Source organism: Neovison vison, chromosome 2 (assembly GCF_020171115.1).
Source record: "Neovison vison isolate M4711 chromosome 2, ASM_NN_V1, whole genome shotgun sequence".
Classification (NCBI taxonomy): Eukaryota; Metazoa; Chordata; class Mammalia; order Carnivora; family Mustelidae; genus Neogale; species Neogale vison.
In genome coordinates this window covers 17,009,359-17,028,383 of record NC_058092.1, presented here as the reverse complement: position 1 = coordinate 17,028,383, position 19,025 = coordinate 17,009,359, and the positions used below count along the sequence as shown (strand labels likewise).

Here is a 19,025-nt window from a genome sequence, read left to right as displayed (position 1 = left end):
GGTCATCACTCCTTCCCATCTTAAAGAAGGTAAGAGTCAGGAACATAGATGGAAAAAGACTTGTCTGGGGCCACACAATGAATTAATAGCAGAGCTGGGGACTGGAACCCATGCCTCCACACTGAGTACCTTTTCCACTTGTGTTGAGTAATAGAAATAGTATTCTTTGAGTGATTACTCCATACCAGGCCCTGGGCTAAACACCTTTACATGGATTATCTCATTTAATCCTCACAACCCTCCTGGGACTGCCCCTCTTGAAAGCAGGACATCTTCCTCCTCTGCCATTTCGATTTCGCACCGCGCCTAGCACAGGCCCGGGGCACCTAGCTCGTCAAGCTATAAAAACTTGGCAAAGTCCAAGTCCGAGGAGAAGGGGGTTGAAGAACGGAGGGGGCGGGACTTCCTATCAGCTCCGCCCCCTCACGAGAGGCCCCGCCTTCCAGGGCTCTGGCGTCATCCAGGCCCCGCCCCTCATTGTCAGTCCGGGGGAGCCGGAGGAGGCGCCGGCTGCCGGGAGCGGAGCGCCGGACCCCTCCGCGGGCGGGAGCGCGGGCCGGAGTCGCCGAGGTGAGGGGTTCGCGGGGAAGCGGCAAGCGCGCGGCGCGGGAGGCTGGGGCTGGCGGCCGGGGCCGGAGGAGGGCGGCCGGAGGGGGCGGCTTGTCCGGGCAAGGGGTCGGGGCACCTAGGAGCGACAGGGCAGAACCGGTGGGTGCACCCGGGGAAGGGCTGGGGGGGTACGGAGTTGGGGTGGGGGGCGGTTGGAGCGGAATTTTGGAGAAAGGACTCGGAAGGGGAGATTTTTTTGGGGGGCGAGACCTTGAGAAATTTTTTGGAGTTGGAAAATTTTCTGTTGGGGTGGGGGAAGGTTCTGAGAGACTTTTGGTGGGAGCGAGAATCTGAGGAGAAGTGTTTGGGTCAGAGAGCCGAGGGGACATTTTCGGGGGGCGGAGGAGAGTTTCGGGTCGAGTTTGGGCTTCAGTGGGAGGGAGCGCGGGGCGCGGTGGGGGCGGGGAGCGGCTGGCCAGGCGGGGGGCCGGGACCGCCGGGGAGGGGGCTGCGCGGGGCCCGCGGGCACCCGGGAGGAAGGAAGTGATCTTACAGGAAGAGCCCGGGAGCTCCCGAGGTGGAGGAGGAGGACGAGGAGGAGGAGGAGGAGGAGGAGGGAGGTTTGGGAGCGATCGGGCTGGGCTGCTGGACCGGGCTGCGGGGGCGCGGGCCGGCTGGGGAGGGGTCCCGCCGCCGCCGCCGCCGCAGCTGTCGGCCCGCCGCGCCGGCCCGCGTCCCGGCCGATGCTGGCCTTGCAGCCAGACCGCTGGGCCGGGAAGGAATTCGAGGCATTCGCTTTGTTTAAGTTGCCAGTAGACAGTCCTTAGGACTAATTAATGGTGGAATCTGCAGGGGGACGCGGGCGAGCCGGGCCGGGGCCGCCCCCCGCCCGCCGCCGCCGCCGCCGCGGTGAACTTTCCGCAGCGCGCGCGGCCCGCCTCCCTGCGCACCCCCGCCCCTGCCCCGGCCGGGAAGGAGCCATGGCTTCCCGAAGCGCTGGAATGAAGTGCGGTTTCTGGGGCCCGTGGCCTCTGGCTGCGGAGGCTGCCTGCGGGGAAGCGGGCGTCCCGGAGCGGCCGGGCTAGGGGCTAGCAGCCCGCGTGAGAGCTCTCAGAGGTGCCTGCGGTTTCTCTTAATAACCTTGGAGGAGGCTCTGAGAGCCGAGAAAGACCATCTTGCTTTGGAGCATCTGTTTCTTGGTCGCGTCAGCCCCTTTCCTAACACTGCAGAGCTTGTTGCGGCTTGTTTCGGAAATGCCGAGACCAGTGCTCACACTTAAGGGTGGGAGAAGGAGAGAGACTGGCGCCCCCCCGCCCCCAACAAAAAACCAACCCTGCAGTGTAATCTCCAGAAAGCCAGAGATAGCTTTGCAGATTCTCCTGTCACACCTTCACGGACTTGAATGACCTTGGGAAGGGGATCGTGCTTCTGAGCTTCTGGTACCTTATCTTTTGATTGAGGAGAAAATACCCTCTGGACATCCCTGCCTTTTGGGGATATTTTCAGAGGTGGGGTTAATTCAGTGCATTTTACGGACTGCTGCAGTTCTGGCCTAAGGAGCTGGACTAGAGTCAGAGTGGGGGGAATTCAGATCCCCTAGTAAGATTTTATTGGCTCAGATTAGGTAGGTAGGGAGGGACAGCTTTGGATTTTAGGAGGATAGTTCCCTTTGGAGAACCTGTACAGTACGTTCCAGATTGGATTCTGTCACTTTGTGTGCAGCTTTGGCGGCATTCGTGTGGTTAAATTAGGTAACTCCCATAGATAGTTCTTCTGTCAGAAATAATTATTTTGCTCAGGATTCCCCTTGGGGCAGATTAAGGTTTTGCTCGATTTACTCAGAAGAATTTTCCAGGTTTCTAAAATTAAATCACTTTTCTAAACATAGTAACTAAAGTTTGAAAAACTGGAAATAGTGGGATGGGGAGGGAGTTGATTAGAATATGAACATGGTAGCATGTACAGCTTCATTGTTGTTCTGTGATTACTAACAGGGATTGTGAATTAGCCTTGATTAACAGGTATTTTTTTACTCCTAAATAATTTAAGAGCAAGAGAGGGGGCTTATTTTTTGAGTTGCCTACTTTGTGCCCAGGAATTGTGCTAGGTGGTATAGATCTCATGCAGTTTTCACAACAATGCTGTGAGGTGGTATTTGGTTACCCTGCTTCACAGATGGGCAGACTGAAGGTCGGAAGGGAAAATGACTTCCCCAGGTTTACACATACAGTTAGTTGGTAAGAAGTGGAGCTGGAATTCAAACCCAGGTCTGTTTCTGAGGTCCATGGTTATCTCCATGAAGCACAATGCATTAGTTCCTAGGCTTCAGACTCAGCCACTGGGTCACCTTGGACTGTAGAATAAGTCCATTAAGTTTATTCCCCAGTAGTGTTGCTTGCTTTTTCTTCCATCAAAGTTGCCAGTATGCTTTTGAGATATTTTTGGTTTTCAAAGAAGTTGTGCTAGTGGTTTGTCCTATATGCAGCAGGTGCCTAATATATATATCTATTTTTTTTTATGATGGAAGCATTTGTATGGAAATGCAGACATCTGGGTGATCATAGATTTCATTTATAGAAATGGAAGATGATAGAAAGCTAGTGGCCCTTCTACTGTAGAGGCCATCATTTGGGTGACATTCATGATCAGAAGCAGAACCATTTTTCATGTAATACAGCTTTTTGGGACAGGGTCAGCTTCTGAAAACTTCATTACTTAGAGGTAAGACCCAGATAGTCAAGCTGAAAGATTTGGTATAAACTTTGAAGCACATAATAGATGCTCAGTAAATATTTGCTGAGGAAATACATGCATTCTTTTTTAAAAAATCAGCTTTATCAAGGTGTAATTTACATACAGTAGAATTCATCAATTTTAAGTGTGCAGTTTGATGAGCTTTGATCAATGTATACAGGTCTGTAATCCCCACGACTGCCATCATTTGTTTAAACTGTGTGTTGTTTTTAAGGTATTGGTTCGCTAAGTGATTCCTGGGAATGTTGTCAAGTTTCTGTGTTCCTGGATTCAAACTGGTGAGATTAGAGTGAGTACTAGAGAGTCAGTATGCCAACTTTGTAGGAAATAGGGAAATCGTAGATATTTATTGGTGAGGTGCATGCGAAGAATAAGACAGGTAGAGATAGGGATACTTCGGAGATCAGGGGAGAGAAATTCATGAGGAATCAGGTTTTCATTTTAGAACAAGGATACACATTGTGGGGGAAAATTACTCGAAGATTTATTCAGGAGTTGAACTTGTATTTTTGTTTCCTTTTTGATATAGTACCTTCTGCAGTATAAAAATTCAACATCTTTGCCTGTTCTTAGGAAGTGTATAGGAAGTATACTTACACCTTATAGTTCAAATAATCCTTAAGGGTGGGGATGCTATAAAATAATTGAAGGCCTTGCCCTTCCACCTATAGCAGAATATCCTTAGTGTTTAACTTATTTTAGCTAATATTCTGCAAAGGGAATACATCAGGTAGAAATTGTCTTTCTTGGAAGACTTAAGATTATTTTTTCCTTGTCATGATTTTTTTTTTTTTAAGATTATTTGGGGGGGAGAGACAGAAAACGGGGGTCGGAGGGGGAGTAAAGGGGAGAGGAAGAGGGAGAGAAGCAGACTCTGTGCTGAACGCGACTTGGGGCTTGATCTCACCACCGGGAGAACGTGGACCTGAGTGGAAATCAAGAGTCCGATGCTTAACTGACTGAGCTACCTGGGCACTCCTCCTCCTCATAATTTCTTAGGTTACTGAACCGGTCCCAATCTGCTAAAGCCCAAGTCTTTCTTGGAAAAAGTTTGAAGCCTCTGTTTCCAAGCTTCTAGAAGCAGTCCCATTAAAAATTTTTTTAATTTGTTTAGAGAGCAAGCATGAGTGAGTGTGAGTGGAGGTGGGAGGGGGAGAGGGAGGAAAAGTCTCAGGCAGATTCGGTACAGGTCCAGGGGCTTGACCCTGAGGTCATGACCTGAGCTGAAATCAAGAGTCCAATGCTTAACCTACTGAGCCATCTAGGTGCCCCTAGAAGCGGCCCCATTTTTATCCTTATTACTTGTTTCTCTTTATCCATTCTGTTTCTACATGTTGACTACTTTACAACCCTTCTCTCCTACCTGTCAGTCTTGAGAATGGAAACTCATCAGCCATAGGCCCTCTGTATAACATTAGGAAATAATAATTAAATTAAAATACCAGTCTACCAACTCAATATTTTGGGTGATGGTAGGGAGAAAATAATAACTCTCTGCGGTAGTTATTATCCTCTTTATACATGAGGAAGCTGAGCTCAGAGCAGTTACTGGCAGAGCTAGTGAGGGGAAGAGACCAATGATTTGAGCTCAGAGTGATTGGTACTCAAGTTTGGGATCCGTTTCGTTATACTCTGTGTATTTGGGTTGAGGGAGCAAGGGAAGAACTTGGAAATACCATATTGAAATATAAGGCAAAGCATAGCAAGCATTGCAGATCTTTTAGGCATCGCTGTGGGGTTTTTTTGTTTTGTTTTGTTTTGAAGATTTTATTTATTTATTTGAGAAACAGAGAGCACAAGCCAGGAAGAGGGTCAGAGGGAGAGGGAGAGGGAGAAGCAGACTCTTTGCAGAGCAGGGAGCTAGACTTGAGGCTTGACCCCAGCATCCTGTGATCACCACCCGAGCTGAGGGCAGAGGCCCAAGCCACCAAGCCACCTAGGCACCCCTCCCATTTTTTTTTAAAATAAAGATTTTATTGGGATGCCTGGGTGCCTCAGTCCATTAAGCGTCTGCTGTTGGCTCAGGTCATGATCCCAGGGTCCTGGGATGGAGTCCCACATCAGGCTCCTTGCTCAGCGGGAGCCTGCTTCTCCCTCTGCCTGCTGCTCCTCCTGCTTATGCTGTCTCTCTCTCTGACAAATAAAATCTTTAAACAACAACAACAAAAAGATTTTATTTATTTATTTGAGAGAGAGAACACATGTGTGTGCATATATATATATATATAGAGAGAGAGAGTACAATTTGATTTTTTCTTTTTTTTTTTTTTTACAAATTGAATCTATCTGTGGAACCAGCACCTAGATCAAGAAACAGTCTTACGTGTACCCAGAAGCCCCCACCTAGCTCCTTTCCAGTTCCTGTCTCCCATCCATTTCCCTGCATGACTTCTAACAGCATATATTAATTCTGCCTCTTTTGTACTTTTGTAAAAATGGAATCACATAGTAGATATGCTTTTGGGTCTGATTCCTTTTATTCAACAGTATGTTTGTGAGTATGCAAAAACTTTTAAGGGTTTTCTTTAGGGCTTGGAATAAAATCGAAATTCAAACTCTATCTTGGCTTATGATGTCTTATATAACCTCATATAAAGGTAGGTCCCGCCTACCTTTCCAGCTTCACCTTATACCGATCTTGTTGGCTGTTATGCTTCAGTCACAGCAGCTTGCTTACCCTTAACAAGCTTTTTCCTACCACAGGGCCTTTATACGTATAAGCTGTGGCTCTCTCTTTCTTTCTTTCTTTTTTTTTTTTTTTAAGATTTTATTTATTTATTTGACAGACAGAGATCACAAGTAGGCAGAGAGGCAGGCAGAGAGGAGGAAGCAGGCTCCCCGCAGAGCGGAGTGTGGCTCTCTCTTTCTTGAACACCCTTTCCCCTGTTCTTCGCCTGGCTGCATCCTTCAAGCCTCAGCATATGTATCAGAGATCCCCTCCCTCATCATTTTATCTTGCCTAGTCCTGTTCCGTTATTCCCTGTTACTGCAGTCTGTTGCCTCCCTTCATAGCACCTATTACAGTTTATAATGATATATCTGCTTGCATGATTATTATCTGCCTTCCCCACTAGACTTCACAAGAGCAGGGAACTCCTCTGTTTTGTTCATCAGTGTATCCCTAGTACCTGCACAGTGACTGACGTGTAGTTGGTATTTAATAAATATTTAATGACCACTTTCCCAATTCAGCATCTTTGTTTCCATTATCTTTTGTCCTTTTCTTCTCTTATGCTGTTTAACTATTTAAACTTTTCCATCCTTCAAGGCTCAGCTCAATTCCCTTCTATAAAGTCTGTGCTGACTTTGCCATAGTAAATCTTTCTTCTCTCAAATTTTGACATTGATTGCTGATACCTCTCATGTTCTCGGTAAGTCATACTAGCATGTATCTTATCTACCTAATTGGATCCAAGGCTTCTCTCCTCCAAATCTTGTAGCTTGTAATGCCAGTACCCCTTATATTCTTGGTCAATTTCACTAGTTTGTATCTTTACCTAAAAGATCAGAAGCTAAGTTGTTTTAGCTGGTAACTCCCCTCATTTCTTTTAACTGGGCTTTGCACATGGTAGGCCCTCAGCAGAATTTTTGATGATTGATCATAATGATGCTTACGTATAGGTAGCAATTTTAATTTCTTAGGCTTATTAACATGGACTCTTTTTTGCTTCTCCCTCTTCCTCTGCCTGCTTCCCCTGCTGGTGCTCTCTGTCAAATAAATAAAATCTTAAAACAACAAAACAACCATGGACTCTTCATTAGAATTCTTAGTGTTTTTTCTAACTGGGAGCTCCAGCTGCTTCAGGTTGGTTGGCAGTTACCAGAGTGTAAAAGTACAGAAGTCGAGTCTTGGTACCACAAAGCAGATACTCCTTTGGAATCTGTCACCAGCAAAGAACTAATTATGCACAGTTTTTTCTTAGATGCTTAATCAGTGCTTGTCTAATGCTCTCAGATTGGAGTTATTAACTGAAACGAGAGACAGGGTAATACCTCACTTGAACTATTTTGTTGAATAACATTTTATTTTGATGTCAAGTGTGAAGACTCCAAGACAATTAACAGTACCTTCTCTGACTTGTCAGTGAGCTCTCAGTAGTAATTGCTCCTCTTTTATTAAAGGCAGAGGGACGTAGGTACTAATATTGTGCATACTTTAAGGCGATTTAAATGCAAATTTAAATTCCAACTGGGATGATTTAACTTAATATACATGTGGCAAAATGGGGTGAAACATGTAAAACCTTTTTTTTTTTTAAAGATTTTATTTATTTATTTGACAGAGAGAGATCACAGGTAAGCAGGGAGACTGGCAGAGAGAGAGAGAGAGAGAGAGAGAGAGGGAGGGAAGCAGGCTCCCTGCTGAGCAGAGAGCCCAATGTGGGACTCGATCCCAGGACCCTGAGATCATGACCCGAGCCGAAGGCAGCGGCTTAACCCACTGAGCCACCCAGGCGCCCCCATGTAAAACCTTTTTAAGAGGAGCCTAATTTAAAAAAAAAAAAAGAGGAGCCTAATATGTATTTTAAAGCAATGATAATTGTGACCTTTTTTTCATTAAAATTTTAAGTAACCTCTGCACTCAACATGGGGCTCAAACACATGACCTGGGGATCAAGAGTTGCACACTCTACTGACTGAGCCAGCCAGGTACCCCATTTTGACTTTTCTGATGGAATTATATCAGAAGATTGTGGGGTGATTTAGTAGTTGTTTTTGTGGAAACATTGGAGCAGAGGTACTTAAGGAAGTTTCTGAGAGAAGTTGTTGGAATAATTTTGTTCACAATCGTTCCTAATCTCTCACTGTTATTTTTTTTCCATTAACAACTTAGAAATATCTTATGAAACCAGCCTCTTCACTTTTTACCCCAACTAGGTCAAAATAAAAAAGTATAAGTAGAATGCATTTATATATACCCATACCTCATACTACCACTGGACTGTAATAACTGAACTTTCTTTTGAAATGTGAGGAGACAAATGATAAACTATGGGGAATTCCTTATAAAAAGTGACTCTAAGCATCTGCCTTTGGCTCAGGTCATGAGATCTAGTCCCACATCAGACTCCTTGCTCAGCAGGGAGTCTGCTCTTTATGCCCACTGCTCCCCCTGCTTGTGCTCTCACACGCTCTCTTTCTCTCTCTCTCTCTGACAAATAAATAAATAAGATCTTGTAAAAAGTGACTTTCAGAATGGGTTACAGAGTTAGTATGTACTCAACCCGGTCTCCCGCGCCATAACATTGGAGTGTTCATAACATTGGCTTCTAGGCATCAGGAGATCTTGGAGTTCCTGAGTCATTTAGTTTTATTCAAGTAAATTTTTACTAAGGGTGATTTATTATATTCTGATTCTTTGGCGTTTGGTTATCTACTTGTGCCTTATTCTCATTCTTTGACCATTTCGGTTAAGTAGCACTTTACCTTATAAGGTCATTTAAAACTATACAGTTTAAACTGCCTGCTGATCTTTCTGCTTGTGCTTTCTCTTCCGTAGTCTCAGAAAGCCTCAATTTTTCCGTCTTTCTGATGGGAAGAGTGGTTGTGAGGATTAAATAATTTAATGTACAGAAGCATTTAGTTCATAATACCTGGTACATAGCAACTATTGGCCATTATTTCAGTTTTACCTATTTGTTTACCCAAAGAATAGAAGAAAAATGGTTGGTTCTTATTAGTTTTAAAATTAATATGATTTAGTCTAAAGTCAGATAACATCTTTGTATATTAGGCAGACTAGAAAAACTCAAGAATATGTACGTATATATGTATGTATTTATTACTTTATTTATTTATTTGAGAGAGAGAGCTCAAGTAGGCAGAGCGACAGGGAGAGGGAGAAGCAGGCTCCCCGCTGAGCAGAGAGCCCGGTGTTGCTCAATTCCAGGACCCCTGGATCATGACCGAGCAAAAAGACAGAGACTGAACCAACTGAGCCACCCAGGTGGCCCAAGAATTTTTTAAAGCTTAATTTTAACTTTACTAATTCCTAATGAAGCTAGGGGCTTTCTCAGTGACTAGTTTAATTTCATTTACTAATCTGTTTTTCTTGAATGGCTCGTCCTTAGCCCCAAGTGTTGACTTTGTGGTTGGAATTGGTACAAGTGAGAGATAATTTCTGGATGTTCTAGCCAGCTCTTCATCACTTAAAGAGAGTTCATCACTTAAAGAGAGACCCTGCAACTGGAAATTGAGACTACTGTTTGTAAGATAATACATGAGACTATTTCAAACCATTGTAATACTTGAAAATTATTTGCCTACTTGAAAATCACTGAAAGATATTAAGTCTGGCTATAGAATTTTGGGTTGGTGATATTAATATTGTTAGTCATTTACTTTTGCTTTTTCTAGGTAAAGATCTCAAGTGATTTTACAACATTAGTTATATTTGTTAGGTACTATCTTAAGCATTTTATGTGCATTCTTTGATTTACTCGTTCGTTTAACAAATATTTATTGAGTACCTGCCGTGTGTCAGGCACATAATCTCATTTAATCATCACCACACCCATGAAATAGATATATTGTTTATTATTTTAGCCCCATTTCACAGATTAGGAACTGGGACACAGAGAAACTGTGTATCTTACCCAGTATCACAAAGCTGTCGAGGGTCAAATTTGGGATTTTTAGAAAATTTTGATTGACAGTTGCTGAAATATTGGCATAAATTACCTCTATGCTAGATTTTTTTTTTCTTTAGGAGAAAAATATTAACTGAATTTTGAAGTGTGTGCTAAGTAGATTACAGTCCAGGTACTTGGAGCAGGATGTGTCAGGTTTAGGTGAACTAAGCTGGGATAATTTCCTCTCTTACTCCAAATCCAGCTCTTTCTTTTTTAAAAAAGATTTATTTGTTTGACAGAGAGATCACAAGTAGGCAAAGAGGCAGGCAGAGAGAGAGGGGGAAGCAGGCTCCCTGCCCAGCATAGAGCCCCATGCAGGGCTCAATTCCAGGACCCTGAGATCATGACCTGAGCCCAAGGCAGAGGCTTAACCCACTGAACCATCCAGGCGCCCCCAAATCCATCCCTTTAAACAATGAAAAAAAGAACAAAAGACAAGTTTGGTTTTTGTTTGTTTGTTTTTCCAAAAGACAACTTGGAAGTTCCTTCTTTTGGAGAATTCTAGTTTACCCAAACCAGCATGAACCAAATGTAAATTTTCAAGAAAGATGGATATAAATAACCATATTAAACACTGTTCCTTCAGAGGCACTCTGGGAGCCAGTGTTAGGGAAGCAGCATAGTTCAATTGTTTCAATTAAACAATTTCAGTTGTTACCCATAGTATCATTTTGTTGCTTTTGTGTAGATCTGGTATGAGATTTCAGACTTCCATTTTCATTAACTCTGGTTTTATGGTCATCTCTGAGGGGTATCTATAGGGTAATATGACTGCTTTTCTAAAAAACAAATACCAGGTGCCCCTGGTTAAGCAGCTGCCTTCAGCTCAGGTCATGGTCCCAGGGTCCTGGGATCAAGCCCCACATTGGGCTCCCTGCTCAGTAGAGAGCCCGCTTCTCCCTCTCCCTCTCCCTCTGCCTGCCTTTCTGCCAACTTGTGATCTCTCTCTCTCTGTCAAATAAATAAAATCTTAAAAAAATAAAAATAGAAACAAATACCAGACGTTTCCAAAATGGGAAATAAATATATATTTATTTTAATGAGTTTTCCAAGCTGTGCTATACTTCTTTTGAATTTGCTTTTAGAGCATATTGCACATTCTTAATCCTGATAAGTCTTCATTTCAGGGGAGTTATATTTAACTTTTGGAGATAAGCAAGTCTGGTGAATGAAGTGAGTAATCTGTGTGGTTTTTGGTCATAAATGAGATGTAATTCTAAGAGGTGGAGACTAGGAATTTTGTGTGTGAGGTTCATCTTTGAGAATCTGCACATAGAATTTCAAAAAGGTTTTGAGCCTTGGTGGCATTCCTGGAAGAGATTCTTGCTTCCCAGCATGACTTGAGTTAATAGCACTTATTTTGAACCTGTAAATAAAAATCATTGTTTGAATATAACTTGTTTAACTTGTACTCTTGATTGAGTTGAAAGTCTAATGAGAACATTATCTTGTATTAATAACAGTATCTTATTTGTAAATTTTAATAGTCTCTTTTTTTTCTGTCTAAAAGATAGTTTTTTTTCAAAGGGAAAGAATATTTTTAGTCTGCTGAGAGGCAAATATATATATAGGAACAGATTTGAACTCATTATAATTAAAAGATGAAATATATTTTGCTGACCCATTTACCCAGGCATTATGTGTGTGGCCTTTCTGTGGAGGCAGAAGAGTTCAGATAGAAAATTGGTACCATCCATCTGGGTCTGACAACATATCCTGTTTTTTTTTTTTTTTTTTTAAGATTTTATTTATTTGACAAAGAGAGAGATCACAAGCAGGCAGAGAGAGAGAGAGAGAGAGGGAAGCAGGATCCTGGGACCATGAGCTGAGCCGAAGGCAGAGGCTTTAACTCAGGAGCCACCCAGGCGCCCCCATATCCTGTTTCTAAAAGTAAAGAAATATCTGGTTTTATCCAGTTTCAAGTTAACTGGGTAAGTTAAATGCTGAGCAAGATAAATGTAGTTAATTTTTGGCTCTTTAAAACCCTGGAACAGCTTTATCACAAATGTATGTCCTCCTGATCACCTGGGGGTGTTTATCTTATTTAGGTCATGTTGGTGATTTGTATCTAGTATCGCTGAAAAAGCAGAATTAGAGTTGAAAATTCTCTACAGATTCAGTGTCATTGAGGATGAACAATAAATAATAAAACCTAACATTATTAACTATATGCCAGCTGCTGTATTCAAGTGAGTTTTATATCTTTATTTAATCTTCCTCTCAACAGTTCCTTGGGGTAGATACTATTATTATCCCCATTTAATAGATAAGAATTCCTTAAGAAAGGAGATCAGGATGCCTAAAATCAACACAGCTGATGAATGCCAAGGTGGAATTAGACTCCTGAACTTGCAACTGAATGTTACAATGAGCATAAGCTTTTATGAACTATGTGCATTTCAGATCATTCTTCCCTAAGTAAATGAGGTCAGCGTTGGCTTATGTTTCCTAGGAGAGGAAGAATATCATTTTTAGATCTTGATTAACCTAAAGATGTATTAAATGTCTTTAAAATGGAAGACTAGGCGTACCTGGGTGGCTCAGTGGGTTAAAGCCTCTGCCTTTGGCCAGGTCATGATCTCAGGGTCCTGGGATCGAGATCTGCATCGGGCTCTCTGCTCAGCAGAGAGCCTGATTCCTCCTCTCTCTCTCTCTCTCTCTGCCTGCCTCTCTGCCTACTTGTGATCTCTGCCTGTCAAATAAATACATAAATAAATCATTAAAAAAAAAAAAGGAAGACTGTTCCAGAGTATACAAAAGCTGACTGAATAGGTAAGATACTGTGGAGGTTGTTTAGGCTGTTTGTGTAACAAAGTAGTAGTTGCTGATAGGTTTGTATTGGGAATACCAGTTGTTGTATTTTAAAGGTTTACTTGGGAGAGAGAGACAGCGATGGGGGGGGAAGGGGAGAGAGAGGGATCTTTTTTTTTTTTTTTTTTTTTGAGATTTTATTTATTTATTTGACAGAGAGAAATCACAAGTAGATGGAGAGGCAGACAGAGCGAGAGAGAGAGAGGGAAGCAGGCTCCCCGCTGAGCAGAGAGCCCAATGCAGGACTCGATCCCAGGACCCTGAGATCATGACCTGAGCCAAAGGCAGTGGCTTAACCCACTGAGCCACCCAGGCGCCCGGAGAGAGGGAATCTTAAAGCAGACTCCTTGTGGAGTGTTCGGAACCTGAGGTGGGGCTCTGTCCCAGGACCCCTGAGACCTTGACCTGAGCCAAAACCAAGAGTAGGGGGCGCCTACTGTGTCAAATAAGTTAATAAAATCTTTTTAAAAAACCCCAAGAAACCAAAAACACTGGGAGTGGGGCCCTCAACCAACTGGAGCTGCTCAGTCCCTCAGGAATACCAGTTTTTATACTTTCTGCCACAGCTGTACTGGAGTACGATGTGAGATATTCTTAATATAATTTGATAAAATTAGATACTTTCCAGCATATGCTGAAATTTTTTTTTGCAGGGAACTTGAAGACATGATTATGTTAGACTCGTTTTAAAACTGAATTCCATCACGACTTGAAAGAGACTATCAGGATCGTAAAGCAGTATGATGAAAAAAGAGATGGCTTAGTAGTGAGGTGGTTAATGGAGGAGGGAGGAAAATAAGGTAAGGTGGGGGGATAAAATTTCCAATCATAAAAGGCAAGAGGAGTGGATTAGGGCCGAAATAGGAGAAGTAGATGGCTGTTAAGTGGGTAAATTGAGAGGAGTGCAGAGAATCTAGGGAAAAGAGGTAGACAGGAGACAAGGAACACTGGCTTCATTTACGTATTTGGTCAGTTTCACATCAGATTTAAAGGCCAGTAATTGGGGCGCCTGGGTAGCTCAGTGGGTTAAAGCCTCTGCCTTTGGCTCAGGTCATGATCTCAGGGTCGTGATCCCAGGGTCGTGGGATCGAGCCCTGCATCGGGCTCTCTGCTCAGCAGGGAGCCTGCTTCCCCCCTCTCTCTCTGCCTGCCTCTCTGCCTACTTGTGATCTCTGTCTGTCAAATAAATAAACAAAATCTTAAAAAAGAAGGCCAGTAATTTAGTCAATTCTATTTAATTTATAGTACCCGTTATGTATTTGACCCAGGGCTAATTAATGTGGACAAAACAAGAAGACAAAAGAAGTGCCATATATAGCCCTTGTTCTAAGGAATTTAACATTCTTTTTTTTTTTTTTTAAAGATTTTATTTATTTATTTGACAGAGAGAAATCACAAGTAGATGGAGAGGCAGGCAGAGAGAGAGAGAGGGAAGCAGGCTCCCCACTGAGCAGAGAGCCCGATGCGGGACTCGATCCCAGGACCCTGAGATCATGACCTGAGCCGAAGGTAGCGGCTCAACCCACCGAGCCACCCAGGCGCCCGGAATTTAACATTCTAACTGGGGAGACAGTACCTGGTTTTTGCAACGGTTCCATGACAATATTGGATTATATGTTAATGCCAAAAGGGGTGATACTGGCTGGTGATTCTGGAGTTTTCATTTGATAAGCCATTCATATTTCAGAAGAACTTTTTCTTTTCCAAGTAAGGGCACACAAAGGAAAAACCACCTTTTCATCTGATACAATTGTATCAGAAAAGATGGAACATTTTATTTATTTATTTTTTTAAAAAGATTTTATTTATTTGAGAGAGAGAGGCGAAAGAAGGAGACAGGATGAGTGGAGAAAGGTCAGCAGGAGAAGCAGACTCCCTGTTGAGCAGGGAGCCCTGTGTGGTACTCAGTCCTGGGACTCCAGGATCATGACCTGAGCTGAAGGCAGTCACTCAACTAACTGAGCCACCCACGTGCCCCAAGATGGAACATTTTAAAATAGAAGAGAAAGGGCATTCTCTGAGATGAAAGTCTTTGTATTGAATAATTTAGCCTTATGGAAAATTTAGTATTCTTTGGTGAAAATGCCACCAAATCTATGGTACAATGGGTGGTAACTGCTCTAGGAGGTCTGTTAAGCTACAGGGAAGAATTTACTGAGATTAGTCTGGGCTGAAGATGTCTGTGAGGTCTCCATGGAGGCAGTTAGACTAGAGTTTGACGATGATGGGTAGATACGATGTGGAAAGACAGAAAGGAGGGAACGGTTTTCCAGGCCAGAGCAACAAAACAACGAAGATCCTGAGATTGGGAGAAACGTGGGTTATTGATCAGACCTAAGAATACTTGTCTGCTCTACCCCTGAGGATCATTGTTGGGGCTGCCACGAGCTGACAACTTTGTTTCCCTGCCTCAGACATCTGAAGTTGCTGGTAGCCCCCCTACTTGGTCTCTACCAGGCATGCCAACCCCACAGCCAGACTAGAATCTGAAGTAGTGGTACCGGGCATGGGGCCTCTGGCTCTCCTTGGATAGTGCCAGTCTCTCTGCTGGCCAGTGTTGCCCGCAAAGTAGCCTGGGGCCCTGCTGGCCCTGCCTGTAACACCTAACAAGTAAATACACCTATATAGGTCGTCGTCCACCAGAGAGATGCCTGTGAGGGAATGGGGCCTCTCACCTCCTCCTCTCCTACTAAACAACTACTTTGGCCCCAGGCGAGATCACTGGGGGAGGGGAGGGTGTCCAAAAGTGGGGACTTCTGTTGTGGAAGGGGCATCTGAGGCCACTAGAGGAGGGTCACCATTTTCCCCTGCCTGGATCAGCGTGGGTGTCAGCCAGGCCGCTCCGTCCATCCTCTGAGAGCTGTGTCTCGGAGTGTGAGGCGAGGGGTGGTAAGGAGCCGCGAGTGGCCGGTGAATGGGGAGCATCGAGGGCCTCAGGACCAGGAGGTCAGACTTGACACTCAGTACAGTGGGTGCGAGCGCAAGCCCCGCTTCTAATCCCTTAGCTGGATCTAATCGGACTCCTCTGGCTCCACAAGCTTGCAGGTGGGAAGCTTTCTGTGCTGAGTGCCTGCTTCATCAGCTGACAAAATAATGCTTTGAAAAGTTTTCAGCCTTTTTGTTCTAAAAGTTCTAACAGTTTTTCACTAATGAGAGTTGTGAAAGCATAGTATTTTGTTCTAAAGACAATAAACCACTTTCTGTGGAACTGTGAAAAAAAGCAAAAGGATTCTTGTCTGCTCCTGTAATAGAGTTTAGATTATGGACAAGGAGCAGATGAGATGAGTGAGGTAAAGCTTGAATTATGAACAGTCTTGAAGACTATACTGGGGGATTTGGACTTGATCTTGCTACCATTAGGAACCACTGAAGGTTTATAAAAGTAAGGCACAGATCAATACAGAATTATAGACCGATTAATCAAGGAGGTGTTATTGGAAAGGAGGCTAGTTAAGGATTTTTGTAGAAATTCAGATGTGTACTATCAGGACCTGAATTTAGGAACTTAAAAAAAAAAAAAAGGAGTATATTAAAAGTTTTGAAGAAGGAAGAGATAGGAGTTAATGATGTGGATAAAGAAAGGTAAATGTTAAGATTATGAGTTTGGTGGAACTGGGGGACATTTGTGGTAACTAGTTAACTGAAGTTGGAGAAGGGGACTCTGGGGCATCCTTTCTGCCTCATTCTCTGCTAAATATTACTCTATATCCACATGCTTTTATGACGCCATTTGTTTATTAAAGATTTTATTTATTTTAGAGGGCGTGAGCAGGGGAGGGCAGAGGGAGAGGGTGAGAATCTCAAGCAAACTCCCTGCTGAGCCCTGAGCCAGACATGGGCTCCTTCTCATGATCCCGAGATTGTGATCTGAGCCAAAACCAAGAATCCGGTGCTTAACCGACCGAGCCACCCAGGGACCCCGTGACACCATTTATTTGAGATATGTTGAGAGTCTCTAAAATTGACTTGGGATTGAAGTGGGAGTTAAAAGGTTTCTTTTATTTTGGAAACATTCATTTGGGGGTTATATATACATATATACATACATATATATATATAAATGTATATGGTACATTTCAAACCATTAAATATTTTGCATAAGTTATTAGTTACAGAAATTGTATTCTAATAAATAATAATGTTGTTAGTTCGATGAGCTGTCAAGTATGGAGGAATTTTTGGGATGCATTGGTGGCTTTAGAATGTTTTCATTTAGGGGAATTTGTCCTACATACATTGACAAGACAGTGTGGCAATACACTGGTTCACCTTGGATGGTTTAATTTATCATGATATAGTTAAAGTAGTCTTTCAGTTTTTGTCATTGCAGGATGTTATAGTAGAATATATTATCTATCATTTCGTTAGCATTTTACACCTGATGTCTGCTAACTCTTCAGGGTTTCAAACTGCCTCATGAAATAGGTATTGTTACTCCTACTTTACAGATGAGGAAACTGAAGCTTATAGTGGTTTAAGAAATGTTCCTCAGGGAGCAGTAGAATAAGGATTCTCTGTTAATGTGACATAAAGTCCATGTTCTTTCTTCTACTCTGTTCTTGGATTAGAGGTCATAAGAATAGGAATAAGGAGAGGGAAAGAAATAATTGATTAGATGGTAATTCAAATCAGTGATGTGCTATCCACATATTAACTGGTGTTATCTAGCCTTTTCCATCCTGTGTGGGCAAGAGTAGTGGGAGGAGGGCTTCGAAGGTCAAATGTGGGGTTCAATCATTAAGTGTCTGCCTTCAGCTCAGGTCATGATCCTGAGGTCCTGGGATTCAGCCCCATGTCAGGCTCCCTGCTTGGTGGGAAACCTGTTTATCCCTCTCCCACTCCCCCTGCTTGTGTTCCCTCTCTTGCTGTGTGTCTCTCTCTGTCAAATAAATAAATAAATAAATAAACCTGTCTTAAAAAAAAACAAACAAACAACGAAGACCAAATATGATCTAGCCCTAGTTCTAGTCAAGGACAGTCACTTATCTTGGATAATGTCTCTCATATCCTTTCGTACAAAGCTTTCAACAAATCCTTCATAAAAATAAATGTCCAATTCAGAAAACAAACAGCCTGCTGATATAATTTGGCAAAGAGCTAGTCTGGCAAATGACATCTAAGGAAGTTTCAGGGTCCAGCTTCTGGGAAAGTGGGATTTGAAGGTCAGTCTGCTTGGAAGCATAGTTAGTGCTGAAGACTAGCGGTCATTGATACCTAACACTTTTTTTGGGGGGGGTATCTGCCTTTCTTAATTCTCCCCATTATCCACAGCCATAAAAATTTTTAGCTTTTATTCATGTGCGCTGTTGATAATTTATTTCTTCAATGTTCTCTCTTCTCGGTATTCTAAAGCTCAGCCCCACCCCTCTCCACCACATTCCTGCTGTTTCTTTCCCAGCTGCTTGTATTTGGTCTAGTAGAACCTGTGCACAAATGTGATTCAAGTCCTAGGTTCTTAACCTTTTCTCCCAACATTTCCTCCATCTCCTAACACACAAGTGAAAACAAGTTTTTTTTCCTCTAATGAATGCTACTATTCGTATTTTTGCTGATTGAATATTTTGTCATTCCTTGAGCTGGGGAGCAATTAATATACTACTGGCCCTTCACTGTTGCTTCTAGACCATTTTTTGTCATTTTTGCATGGCTTCTGATTTTTCAAAGTCCCTACCATTTGCTGTCCTCTGTTCTCATTGTGTTTGGTGACTTTCAGGATCCACAAGGATCCCTTTTCTTCACCACCCCATTCCCTAGTATGCACTTGGTCTGCAGCCTCACTCTTACTGATTCCTGTCTGTCTTCTGTCGATTGCTTTCCTTGCACTCTTTATTGAGTCCTTCCTTTCAGATTAGGAACACACTGAGGTCTTCTCTATCCTAAGTAAGTAAAATCCCCCTGCCCTTCTGGCTCCTAGAGTTATTGCCATATTTTTTTCCTTTTACTCTCAAACATCTAAAACCAGAGCATTCTCTGTGCAGCCTTTTCTTTCATATTTCTTGTTCTTTAACACCCTTCCTGTCTGATTTCTGTCTCCAACACTTTACTGTAAATGCCCTTTCTGAAGTCCCAGTGTCCGTATATTCAGTCATTTTCATAGCCTTTGTCTTCAATAATCTCTTGTCAATATTTAAGGTATTGATCACCTTCCTTGAACCTTCGTTCTTTGACTTGAAGTTAAAAATATGCGTGTTTGGCCCCACTGAGCCTGGTAAGGCCATTTTACCTGCAGCTTGGCTGGTGGTTGGACTCTGGTGTTCATCTCGGGGCCTGTACTGACTA

The 19,025-nt window shown here is 43.0% G+C and overlaps 1 protein-coding gene across 1 annotated transcript in view; it reads left to right on the top strand.

The window, feature by feature from the left end:
• Positions 1–502: 502 nt before the first annotated feature.
• Positions 503–19,025, top strand: part of LUZP1 (leucine zipper protein 1) — a 99,149-nt gene continuing 80,626 nt past the window's right edge. The window contains exon 1 of the mRNA XM_044237407.1: positions 503–570. The gene's annotated coding sequence lies outside the window, so the exon portion shown is untranslated. The remainder of the gene's footprint in view (positions 571–19,025) is intronic.